The sequence below is a fragment of the Vespa mandarinia genome, chromosome 3 (assembly GCF_050613455.1).
Source record: "Vespa mandarinia isolate Hongniang chromosome 3, ASM5061345v1, whole genome shotgun sequence".
In the NCBI taxonomy this organism is placed as follows: Eukaryota; Metazoa; Arthropoda; class Insecta; order Hymenoptera; family Vespidae; genus Vespa; species Vespa mandarinia.
In genome coordinates, this window is record NC_140812.1 from 10,501,655 (window position 1) to 10,515,000 (window position 13,346).

The following is a 13,346-nucleotide window of genomic DNA, read 5'->3' on the forward strand; positions in this document are numbered from 1 at the left end:
GACGTTGCTCGTGACTTCCCTCTTTCTATCTCTCTTTCTCTCTCTCTCTCTCTCTCTCTGTCTCTCTCTCTCTCTCTCTCTTTCTTTCTCTTACTCTCTTACTCTCTGTAGTACCTTATTATCGTTTACTGCCCTTTGTTACGCGAGTGAAGCAAACGGTAGGGTCCGTCCACCCTTATCTATAAAGGGCAATTCGATGCAAGTTTAATCGCGCTCGATACTAGATTCCACTTTAACAAGTCTCCGTAATATATCTATTTAATGAAATTCTTAAATAATTATAAGTATCGAAAAACAATTGCAACAAAAGTGCCATTTACTATAATGTAGTAATATTATAATCTAGTGAGAATAAAAGTTATAGATATGGCGGATAGGATAATATAAATGTACGAGCCACGTAATGTAAGTTATTTCCGTGCTGCGATAGCTCTTATACTTTGCTGAGTAACGTGGCGGCAGCAGCCCTATAGAACGGCATTAGTACGTTACTAAAAGTGCAGATCATTGAAAGTTCAGGGCCGTGCCGTTCGGTAAATGTGGTCTGCGGCTTTTAAAACGTTTTGGACTTTGAGCAGCGATCGCGGTGGCCCTTTATCGGGTCAGACCTCGTAAACAAGTCACAGAGATGGATCTGTCCGAGGATAATAGGAAAATTAGGTTCTAATACGGCTCATGGTTCTCTCTCTCTATCTCTCTCTCACACACACACACTCCTCTCTTTCTCTCTTTCTCTCTCTTCGATATTGTCGAAATACCGTCTGCTCTGCGAAAGCTTTCAGCTTGATTCATCAGATCCGTGATAGTAGGTACCTCTCGTATCTATTAGAGAAATAGAAGCAGAGATAGAGAGAGAGAGAGAGAGAGAGAGAGAGTAAAGGCGAAAATCCCAAAGGATTGAACGATCCAAAGTGGTGATTCGACACAGTGGAAAAGAAGAGAAAGGGAAAGTTGGAGAACCTTTTTCCTGCGAGGAGAAATCAATCCTGTAACTTGCATTCATTAGCACCGCTTTAATGACCCTTAATGACCTCGGGGTGACCTTATCTGTGACGAAGCCATGCGTATACGGGAAAGACCGAAACGTGATTTATTATCTAAAAAAAAAAAAAAAAAAAAAAAAAGAACCGAAAGTATAAAGGTTAGAAAAAAAGAAAGAGACAAATAGTGAAAGAGGGAGAAAGGGAGAGAGAGAGAGCGGGGGAAGAGAAAGAAAAAGAAAAAGATAGAGAGAGAGAGAGAAAGATACGAAGAGAGAAGATTGACTCATAGCTATGGGACGATACGATGAGGTGAGGTAAAAGGGGAATAGTGTGGCGTGGAACTCGAGACGCGACTCGAGGGCTTTCGTCGTTTGCACGAAACACACCACGGACAGACCGACGGCGACCCTCAGGCAGAAATTCGCCGACGTGGTGGATCGAGGATGAAGAAAGGAGAGAGTAGGAGGAAGAGAAGGAGGAGGAGGAGGAAAAGAGAAAGAGAAGAAGGTGGAAGGGTGAAGGATAGAGAGGAGGATGACTTCGAGTCCCCTACGGGGCTCTGTAAACGCGACATTAAAATCAGCTTACAAATCGCTTCGACGACATCTCCTATCCGTTCGCAGAAAGAAAGAGAGAGAGAGAGAGAGAGAGAGAGAAAGAGATAGAGAGTACCTATTGGATTGAAATCCGCGAGAGAGCTTTGAAGAGGACGAGTACTCGATCTGTCCTTTTCCCCTTTTCAACTCCTTCGGCCTTCTGTCCTTTTCTCTTTTTTCCTTTTCTCCTTTTTTCCTTTCCTTTCCTTTCCTTTACTTTCCTTACCATTCCTTTTCTCTCCTTTCACTTCATTTTTTCTTCTGTCCATCTCCCGTTCCCCTAGAAGTCGACTTTACCCACTCGATTGCCCGGATTTTCATCCATGTCGAGCCGGCAGAGAAATCTTTTTTGCAAGCATTGCGATTTTTACGAACGAATCGACCCCGTCGATTTTTCTCCAACCTTTTTCTCAGATATCTTTTTCATTCTTTCCTTTGTTCTTAACGTCTCTCGTTTTTTTCTCTTTACCAACTTTTTTTCTTTATACACACACACACACACACACACACACACACACACATATATATATATATATATTCCCTCTAATAGATTACTTGCGAAAATTGTTCATTTTCTTTTTCTTCTTCTCTTCTTGTTTTCTGTTTTTTTTTTTCTTCTTTTCTTTTTTTTCTTCTTTAGCTTTCTTTTTATATATTTCTGACGATAGAAATAAGCTTCCTTTGATTTTTCCAGATAGAACAGCGAATTTGCTTAAATAAAACCGATTCGTAATTTATTAGATTTTACATCGATCGAGGATCCCTTCTTTGACATCGAGAGTTTCGAACCCTCTTTGATTTTTCTTTCTCTCTCTCTCTCTCTCTCTCTCTCTCTCTCTCTCTCTCTCTTTTTTCCTTCCGATTTTCTCCTCTTCTCGAAGGATTCAGCATTGAAAGCATCTCTCGTAGAAACCGAGTAGACTCGTGCCCGACATACTTCTACTTTTGTAAGTTGGATGGAGAGCGGTGGAAAAGCCGCGTAATCCTCGCTTACGCGTTTCTTCTTTCGTTTCTCTTTGAAAGAGCATTCAATGTATAGCCTCTTTATTCTTGCCTTCTCGACGAACGAGAGATTCTTCGTTCTCTTTTGACGAGGGCGTTTCGTCGATATCTAAAATATCCTCAGTTCTTCGTCGACCATTCGGCTTTGAGATGGTACAGCGAATGCTTCGAGATGAGTTGATACCAAAGAGGAAAGAGGTAAGAGGGAGAGAAATATTCCGACTTGCTACGAGGAGTGGCGGTTTCGAAATGGCAAAGAGTGTTCCGACTCTTTCTCTTTCTCTTTCTTTCTTTCTGTCTCTCTCTCTCTCTCTCTCTCTCTGTCTCTCTCTCTGTCTCTCTTTCTTTCTGTTTCTATCTCTACGATTTGCGAAGTCGTACTCGAGTCGTTCGAACTCTCTGGTAAACAGAGAAGAGGAGTAAAACGTACGCGGGGCCGTGCTCCTCTCGCATGTGTGACTCAGCTGGCAAAGTGAATTTTTATCTCTCTTTCACCCCTCTCATCACCCATCTCTTTCTTTCTAGGAGTGTGAGACCCTAGGTTTCGAGTGGAACCTGGAGGACTGACGAGAAAGAGCATGTACGAGAACGAAATATATATATATATATATATATATATATATATATATAGAGGGAGAGAGAGAGAGAGAGAGAGAAGAGAAGAATAGAGAAGGAGAGGAGAAAAGCCACAATCCTCTCGAGAAACGCTCACTCGAGTCTACGAGTGCGGCTCTACAGAAAAGGATTTCGGATGAACGCGCCTCGCGTTAAGACCGTCGTACGTAAGGAAGCTTAAAAGCTAAGCCCTGAGCCGAACGACGAATCGCGAGAGCATTGTGCACGATGGAACAAACCGACGGTATTTTCCTTCTCGAGAATCCAACGACGGAAAGCGCGAGATACTTACGCCATCGATGCACCAACGACGACTTTCTTCGGTAAAGCCTTTAACGGTAGACGTTATCCTTTCTCCCCTTTCATTTTATCTCATTTTACGGATTTACCGTATCTATACTATTCTACATTTACAAAAAGAACGTAAATACGAAAGGATAAAAATGTCCAAATCGATAATTACTACAAATAAAACTCAATCTCTCTCTCTCTCTCTCTCTCTCTCTCTCTCTCTTTCTCTTTTATCCTTTGCTTTTAGCTTTACGATGTTGTTTGATTGTAATTAATAAGAGAGAACGGCAAAGCCTTATTAATTGTTATATCAAAGTCGATCACGAGGATCCACTAACGTAGAAAGTTCGATTTAATAAATTATCTGGCACGTGGAGGAATAGCGATGGGGAATGGAAAGGAGAAAGGAGAAAGGAGAAAGAGAAAGAAGAAAGAAGGAAGAAGGAGATATCCTCGGAGTAATCCCATCGGAGGCGCGAAACAATTCCCTCCCGTCGAACTCGAGTGTTTCCCGTAAAAACCGATCCGGAGTAATAAGGTAGTTCCTTCGGCTTATCCCGCCTTCCATTTATGGCTTGGGTCTTTGCTTCTTCGTCCTTCTTCTTTTCTTTTCTTCCTTGTTCTTCTTCTTCTTCTTCTTCTTCTTCTTCTTCTTCTTCTTCTTCTTATTCTCCTTCTCCTTTTCCACTTTCTTCGTGGAGGTCGAACCGAAACGAAGGCAATTACGCGCTACGGCACTCGACATTATCGCCATTCTTTCTCTCTGTCTTTCTCATTCTTTCAGAAGAAATCGAGCGGCCCTATTTCTTTCTTTCTCTCTTTCTTCCTTCCTTTCTTTCTTTTTTTCTTTCTTTATTTATTTTCTACACCTTCCAATGTGCTTTCGCTTTTGCGACAATCGATACAGGACCGAAGGTCTTTCTCCTTCATTAAAGTGTCAATCCAGTCTCAAGAGCCAGTACTTTCATCACCCTTCGCACCTCTCTCTTTCTCTCTCCCTTCCCCTCCCTCCTTCCCTCTCTCTCTCTCTCTCTCTCTCTCTCTCTTTTATTCGATAGCTCTACCCTACACTCTCACTTTCGTCAAAGATGTGTCCATGAAATAAAGCGAACTTCATTCACAAGATACCCTTTCTACAATGTCTCCTCTCTTATCTTCATTCTTCATCGAAGATGCTTCATGATCGAGAACGATACCAACCTTTGAAATTGAAAAACCTACTACTAGGGTCTTACTATTATAAATTTCAAAAGGGAGAAGGGGAAATTACCTTTCGAATATGTTTTTACGAATGGGTACGAGTGATGGTTCCTATTCGATTATGATCGATCTCGCGCAAGAACTAACTCTATCGGAAATCGAGTCTCGAGCGTGGCTCGCTCGTCATTCTCCTTCTCTCTTTTTCCTCGCCTCCTCTCTCTCTCTCTCTCTCTCTCTCTCTCTCTTTATCTCTTTCTCTCTCTGTTTCTCGCATTAGAGATCGTAGCCGTAAGCCAAGGATGGATTATCATTCGAGTCACGAACGCCGGTATAGTCGACGGCGCTATAAACGCGCGGCACTTTATCGCGTAATTGCCGGGGCTGTATTCTCTCCTCATTCTCTCTGTCTCTTTCACTCTCTATCTCTCTCTCTCTCTCTCTTGCTTATTCACTCACTCACTCACTCACTTACTCACTCACTCACTTACTCATACTATTCCAACAACCATTTCTCTCTTTCCACGCGGTTGCAGGGTGCCTATGAAATCCTCGAGCTAGCCGAGAAAGTGCGAGAGAGAGAGAGAGAGAGAGAGAGAGAGAGGAGTTCCGTAAAGTTTGATAAAGTTGGCCGATTAAGGTGAGCGTGCGCAAGAGAGGCGTTAGGAAAACGATCGTGAGACGCTACCAAGGTGAAGCGTCGCGACGCCGTATGCGCACGCGAGTTTACAAGCCATCCTCACACTCTATCTCTACCGAGTACAAGGTGTTCCTTCCTTCCTTCCTTATTTGTCGGTACTCTCAGACCGTTCATTATAACTTGGCCGTGGGATGTATGCGACCGCGTTGTTGACGCCACCGGAGTCCCAATTATATACACGTTGCCGCTAACTAACCTTATTTGCGAGGCCCGCGGCGGACACAATCCTCTTGGCAGCTTCGAACAACGTGCAACATCATTCGGAAACACATCACTCTCTATCTCTCTCCCTCTCTCTCTCTCTCTCTTTCCCTTTATATGTATATACAACTCACTTTTAATCTGTCTCTCTCTCTCTCTCTCTCTCTCTCTTTCTCTCATTCTCTTGAGTTCCGTCGGCCGAATTTAATTGGAGCTTGACCCGTACCATCGCGTTTATGAACATTGCAAAGAGAGAGAAAGAGAGAGAGAGAGAGAGAGTAGCCCGCGGCTTCCATAAAACCGGAGGCGGACGTCATATTTCGACGACGTCGTCCCGTGGAAATTCACGCCCGATAATTCGTTCGACCTTCTCTACTCGTAAACTCTCACCTACCTCTCGTTCCCAAACACGTTTGTTACTAGCTGCATTTAACAAGAGACATTGACAACTTCGTCCGTTTATCGGTCCATCAAGCACGATGAAAATTTACCCAGCTTTCTGGCCATATAGTTTACGAACTATACGTATACCATTTCGTTTCAATCGAAGTTAAAAGATTTTCTTTCACATTTACGATCTCTTGGAGAGCGCGAAACGAAAGACGATTTTACGAAAGCAAAATAGAGAGAGAGAGAGAGAGAGAGAGAGAGAGCCGGTCTGCAATTCAGTTTTTCTTGAAAAAAGATAAGATAACTTTTGGGAAAAATTCCGCGTCTCGGTACATAAACGAAGAATTTTTTTGAAACTCCTCGGAGTCGAATTTTGAAATTTATTATACCTTTCTCGAACTCGTAGGAGAGTCAGGTAAAAGATGCACTCTATGCACTCCGAGGAATGTCATCTATGTCGTTACTTTCTTTTCTCCAAACGAGATCTACAAATACGAATTTCCACGCTGGCGAATACCTACGGGCGAACTTTTCCGTGACGGTAGATACAACATAGCTCGGTTCGTAGGAATTTATTATTCCAGTTATTGCTGTAGCGGGTGCTCCGCTGCGTGAAGGAATGTTAATAAAATTTTCTTTTATTATATCGTCAAAAATGCGATACATCTAGTGCCTCGAGGGATGGGAGAGCAACGTATGTACGACGACACATCGTTTATGAACGTAGTTCGAAGACAAGAGTTTTCTCTCTTTCTTTCTTTCTTTCTCTCTTTCTCTCTCTCTCTCTTTCTGTTTCTCTAACACTTTTTCTTTTTCTCATTTCTTCCTTTTTCATACAGCATCCGGAATACCGCGGAGGTTAATATTTCACGTGGCCGGTTGTTCCGGCGTCGAGAAAATGGAACGGTCGAGTCCGTAGCTTTCGGTCTTGTGGATAGAATACGGGGGTGGCTGGGTGCGTAAAGTTATGAGGCCCTTTCCGGCAGCATAACGGCCAGACTACCCGCGGCGTGATTTAGCGACAGAAAGTGTTCCTTTTCATTCAATAAAATCATCGCCTCGGTACCTTCACGAAAAGGACGAGAAAATAAAAGGAAAAAAGTGAAGAGATAGGAATAAGGATAGAAATAGAGATAGATATAGTTAGAGTGAAATAGAGAAGGAGAAAATTTCTACTTTGCTCGGCAGTTTCCCAACGCCAGTAGGAAACTGAGAAGAGCTCGGAGGTAACGTTGCACGACGGAAAGGATTTAATTACCCGTGTTGGAGAAAGAGATACTTCGTTCTTTCCAAAGAGCTCCCTGGGATTCGTGAATCAGCAACGTAATTGTAACTCCTACGTGCTCGTCTACGTGTTTGCGAAGAGAATTCGTTTTAAAAGGAAGCCCTTAATGATCCTTCGCAAAGACTATGTAAGTTTGAAAGAGAGAAAAAGAGAGAGAGAGGCAGAGACATAATAGAGCAAAAATCTCCAACGTGTCATCGTTCTCGTCGTCGTCGTCGTCGTCGTCGTCGTCGTCGTTTAGAAATCGTTTGGAAAATGAACGACACAGGGACCGATTTTGAAGGAATGGACGAAATTTCGATTTTCTCACGGCGCGATACCTCCGACGATTTCTCCTTGAGACGAAGTCGCGGAATCGCGTTTTGCCCTTCCAAACGGAAATGCAAGGGAATCGTTAGTAGTTCGGCCCGGAAAGTAGGTACGGAAAGTTTGTTCTGACTGACGAGAGTGCTGGTTCGACGATATTCCATTTCCGGCGTTGAGAAGGAACTAGAGCGGTACAAGAAAGTGAGAGGGATCGACCGTAGCTGCCAAACTTCTCCTTGACAAAGCGTTCGAACGGAAGGCATTGGGCGTATATAATAGTCGAAACGATAAAACCGAAACGACGACGACTACAACGACGACGACGACGATGACGACAACTACAACGACGACAACGACGACGACGACGACGACGACGACGACGACGATGAGGAGGAGTCTTGGCACTGCATCGATTAATCTCCACGACTGGCAGAAGCTAGGCTTTGACTGCTTGTCTGACTCCCTGATTCCCTGAACCGATCTCTCTCTCTCTCTCTCTCTTTCTCTCTTTCTCTCTTTCTCTTTCATCTCTCTCTTCCCCACTAAATTCGTGCACGAAGATAAGTTGTAAGAGCTTAGGAATCAGGAAACGAGCTTTCCCCAAGAGTCATTATCGCCACTCCGACGAAATCGAAGTTTCGAGGAAGAACCGTTAAAACGGATTAATCGATATCTCTCCGTTTGGTTATAAGCGATAAAGCTAGCGAACTATTACGGATCCTGAATCCCGGAATAACGAACTTGGTCTAAGCTCGCTCTTATCTTTCCGAGCATACATAATAAGTAAAAAGGTATGATAAATTCTCGTATAGTTATTATTTTCAAAAGGACAACGAACCGTTTGTCAGAGTTTCGATCAATTGGTAATAAGCTAAATCTTTATCCCTTAGCAATTGAGACGCGTGTATTTCTATTCGACGTCAAGTGTTAGGGCATAAAAGCAGGAGGATGAAGGCGCCGGTTTGTAAGCCCCTTGAAAGAATAATGCCGACGATATAGGTGTAACTCTCATCCCCTCTTTTCAGCTTCTCTCTCTCTCTCTCTCTCTCTCTCTCTCTCTCTCTCTCTTGCACTCATTTCTCTTCGTCTTTTTCTACTTCAGTATCTTCTCCACTCGGTAAAAGCTTCTGCCGCGTTCGCTTCGAATTGTTTTCACCCTCTCCTTTTCTTTCACGATCTTCTTCGACTATATCTATTTCTCTCTTTCTCCCTTTTTCAGAAACTTGTATATATATATATATATAGTTCACTTTCTTGACAATATGTGCAACAGAGAGAGAGAGAGAGAGAGGGAGAGAGAGAGAGAGAGAGAGAGAGAGAGAGAGCGCACCGAGCATGTTCCGCCATGGCCATTTTAATGGGTCTTCCCATTGTCGCTTGAATCAGGCGACAAAGTGCGGACCATTAGAGTTACTAACGCCACGTACACTACGATGACGAGATAGACAAGAGCCTACGGGGGTTAAAAGTGAGGGAGAAAACGATCGTACGATTAGTCCTAGCTAAGGATAACTGTCATATTCGGTTGAAAAGGAGTGACGAGGGATTTTAGGTACTTCAGTAAATCCGAACTTTAACCAAAGCCACGTCCAGTTATCATTCAAGTATAACTAGACTTACTCCAATTGGAATATCTACCTACCCCACCTATCTCCTTTTCTGTTCCTTCTTCTTCTCTTTACTTTACTCTCAATCTCTCATTCGCTAATGAATTAGATTACTTAATTTTCTCGACTGTGAAAATTTTGTAAAATATCAAATGTTGTAAGATAAATTTAACGACGAATTATTCTTGAATATCGAACGAAGAAAATAAAACGAGATCGAAGATTTTCTTTTCTTTCTTTCTGTTTTTTTTTTTTTTTCCCCTTTAGAACGGATGATTTAAGATTTAATTGATACCATTTTTTTTTCTTTCTCTTCGTCTTCTATCTTTTTTTTTTTCTTGCTCTTTTTTTTTCTTAATATATTCTTCATTATATTATTATATATTATTTATATATATATTTTTTTTTATTTTATTATTATTCTATTTTTTATTATATCATTATATTTTTTGTTTTTTTAGATACTCGCGTACTACTTTGCTCCTCGTAAAAATAAGAGACTTTGGAATTTTATATTAAGCGCGATCATTAAAATGGCTTTTCGATCGTTCGTACATCTTCTTCGGTGGAAAGACGAAGCCGAAGTTTTCAGAGTACTTCGTCGAAGATACACAACCCCGGCTATAGTGGTGAAGAAAAGTAGAAGGAGGAGGACATTATGAAAGTTGGCGATTTTAAAAGGCGCGGAATATAAGCTAGCATAGCCGTAAATTTAATCGCGGTCCTTATTCGTGCTCGTGTTTGTCTTGCCGCTACTCTAACGGCATCCGGTAGTTCCACTCTGATTATGAGTTTCTTAACGTTCAAACTTGCTCGGTCGCTCTTTCCTTCTCTTCCTTTCTCTCTCTTTTCTTTCGCAGACGAGTACTAGTGCTCCTTTCGAGGAAGAAGGAGGGTTTATGTTCCGGAGCATAATAAAGCCGTTTTCCTCTTTCCCTTTTTTCCCCCACTCCTTCCTTTCTCTATCCCCCACTCCCTCCTTTTCCTTCTCCTTCTCCTCCTCCTTTTTTCTATTTCTCTCTTTTCAGCTCACATCTTTCTTACTCTGACTGTCCTCGTGCTGCAAATTGCAAGGAAACTTCGGCCCATAGACGTAACGATCGTAAGAGGGGAAAAAGGGTGAAACTCGGCCCGTTTCCCGCGGTGTGACATCCGCGTGGCTTTCGAGTTTTTTTTTTCCAGAGATATCTGAAAACTTTGTCATTTCCTCGCGTCTACGCGATTCCTATAGCTTTTCACTATGCGCCTGGTTTCGCCTATTTCAAAACGCACGTATACATCCTTATTACTCTTACTTTAAAGTTTAAGAAATAAGGGAAAATAGAAAATCGAAGAGGATCTCCTTAATATTTTTCTTTCCCCGAAGGATCTTCCTTTTCTTCCGGCATGATCGAATTTTTTTCTCACCCTTCGATACGTGCGGATACCTGCAATTCGTTTCCTTCGATTGGATACAATTGGATCGAAAACGAAATAAAACAGATTCCCAGTTCTGTGAACAAAAGAAGAGAAAAGAAAAGAGGAAAAGAAGAAGAAGAAAAAAAAAAACAAAAGCAAAGAAAAGAAAAGAAAAGAAAAGAAATGTAATGAAAAGTAAGAAGAATTATTATCGAGCTTGAAGAAGAAGAAAGATAGTGGAAGAAGGAAAAAAATAAAATAAAAAAAAAAAAGAAAAAAAAAAAGTGAAACGCGAAAGACCAGTTTATGTTCGATTTCAACGTCGAATATAAATCTCGCAACTGTTACCTTCGCCGACGTATTAATAGCCAGTAACAAATTAGCTACTATTTGGTACGATCGATTATCACGCTAATATAATTCGCTCGCGTTGGCTCGATAACAATTAATATGCGGGCAATTTCGATAGATCGATTTTCGTGCAAAATTTCGATGCAAAACGATATATATATATATATATATATATATATATATATATATGTATGTATGTATGTCCATCTATAATTTATTTGCCGCGTTATAACATACATATTAATTATATAGCTTTGGCCAAAGATAATTCCATTACGTTTTATTCGAAGTAATATCATTTGAAGGATTCAAGAATTACGTATTGCGAATCCAGAAGGAAGAAAACGAAGTAGGAACTAAAAGATTCATAATTGAACGAACACGATCGTTCGTATTATATCGTCGAATAGAAAGGGAGGATGATTCGATGGACTAATGAAACGAACTAAAACGAGAACGATTGGTAGACGGAAATTCGAATAATAATCATGAGATGATAGCTATTCGTGAGAATCGAAAACGAAATTAAATCCGATGCTGGTGTTCACCTCGAGGTGTGGTGGGGGTTGAGGGGAACCCGCTAGATCGTCACGAATGAAACGCGATCGAGATATTTACGTCGATACGACGAGGAACTCGACTAGATTACAAAATGGAGTGAGATTTTATCGATTCGCCGGGAGTTTAATCCGAACGAATTGTATTTTCATCCACTTTATTCGTCTCGATTTAGCCGATTTATCGGGATATAACAAAAATTTACACCTGCATTCTTAATAAAAAGTAAAAAAAAAAAAAAAAAAAAAGAAGAAAAAAGAAGAGAAAAAAAAAATCGTACGATACAACGAATCAACATCGATCGATCGTCAATTTTCTTTCGTATTTATTATCAAATTTCTCTTCTCGAACTTTCACTTAATCATATAAAGTATACTACTTAATCAAATCCATTAACACTCGAATAGGAAAGAAGAATCATCCATCGTCGGAGTCGAAAGATCGTGTACGCTGTGGGAAGGGGCGGGGCGGGTGGTGGGGAGGGTTCGAACGGCTAATTGAATTTATCCCTACCGACGACATTAACGTTCAACATTCTACCAATGAGAGGGTAGAAAATCAAAAAGGTTAGCGATCATTACTTACGTATTATGCAAGACGATAGTCTCGGCGAGTAGTCTCGATTTCGAAATTTGCGCTTCCAAATGAAAATATAATGCCGTGGGGCGGAACAGAGCCGCACGGCTGGCCGGCACAAATTTTCGGTTAGGGGAACCTAAATCTCCCTTCTCAGCGGGAAGTCGAGACGCAATCTCTTCCCAGTCCTATTTCTATCTCTTTCTCTTCCTCTTTCTATCTCTGTCTCTATCTCTCTCTCTCTCTCTTTCTCTTTCTACAGGATCTCTCCTAGATGCGAAAACGCGTGTCTCGCGAACAAAAGATTTATTGGAAATTGCTGAGAAGAAATGGAATAGCTCCCGTCTCGCACACGCACAACTCGCATCTCGTTTTCCTCGTCGTATCCATGACGATACGAATCGTTTCGCGTAAAGCGAAGGGTACGAGCGCAAATTCTCTCCTATATGATTTAAATAACGGCCATGGTGTTATGGGAGGGACGCGCATTAGTGTATTACTCTTTTTCCTCTTTCTCTCTCTCTCTCTCTCTCTCTCTCTCTCTTTCTTTCTCTTTCCCCTTTTTCTATCTTCTCTCTTTGGCTCAACTATCCCGTTGTCGCGGAAAAAAAAAGAGTATTTTAATTAGGGCCGCGTGATTGCAAGACAGGAAATACGACCTCTTTCTCTCTCTCTCTCTCTCTCTCTCTTTTTCTCTTTCTTCTTTCTGTATCTCGATGGTTATTACTTTGTACGAGATTACCTTGGATTAAACTAAAATTCGCGTATTTTTCATGAATAATCTCTCAGAGATTTAATAGTATTACATGTATATACGTATTTCATTGAAAGATAGATAAGAGAGAGGTGTATTTAATATTTACTATTTTATACAAATGTAAGAAGATCCTTTTTATAAATTTTCTACCTAGAATTTAAACAATAAGTAGGGATTTAAAGGCGCTTCAATTTTATTTTTGCTTCTGTTAAAGAATTCGCCGTGAATCCACAGACAATTTAATCCACTGAAATAAACCGCGATGAAATCAAGTCTCCGGGAATCTCATGAAACGTATCTTTAGCGTTTCAACCTCTTTAAGCATTGAAAACTTAAAAGCACCGACTACGTTGAAAGTGAAATAGAAAGAGAGAAAGAATGAATGAAAGAATGAAAAAAGAAAGGGTAAGAGCGTTGTCTCACTTTCGAATAAAAGTAATCTCTTTAATAGCCACTTCTCTCGTGGATATTCAAATCGCGATGTCGAAGATTCTCTTTCAAATGCGTTATCAGAACGGTGCAATTATCGACTG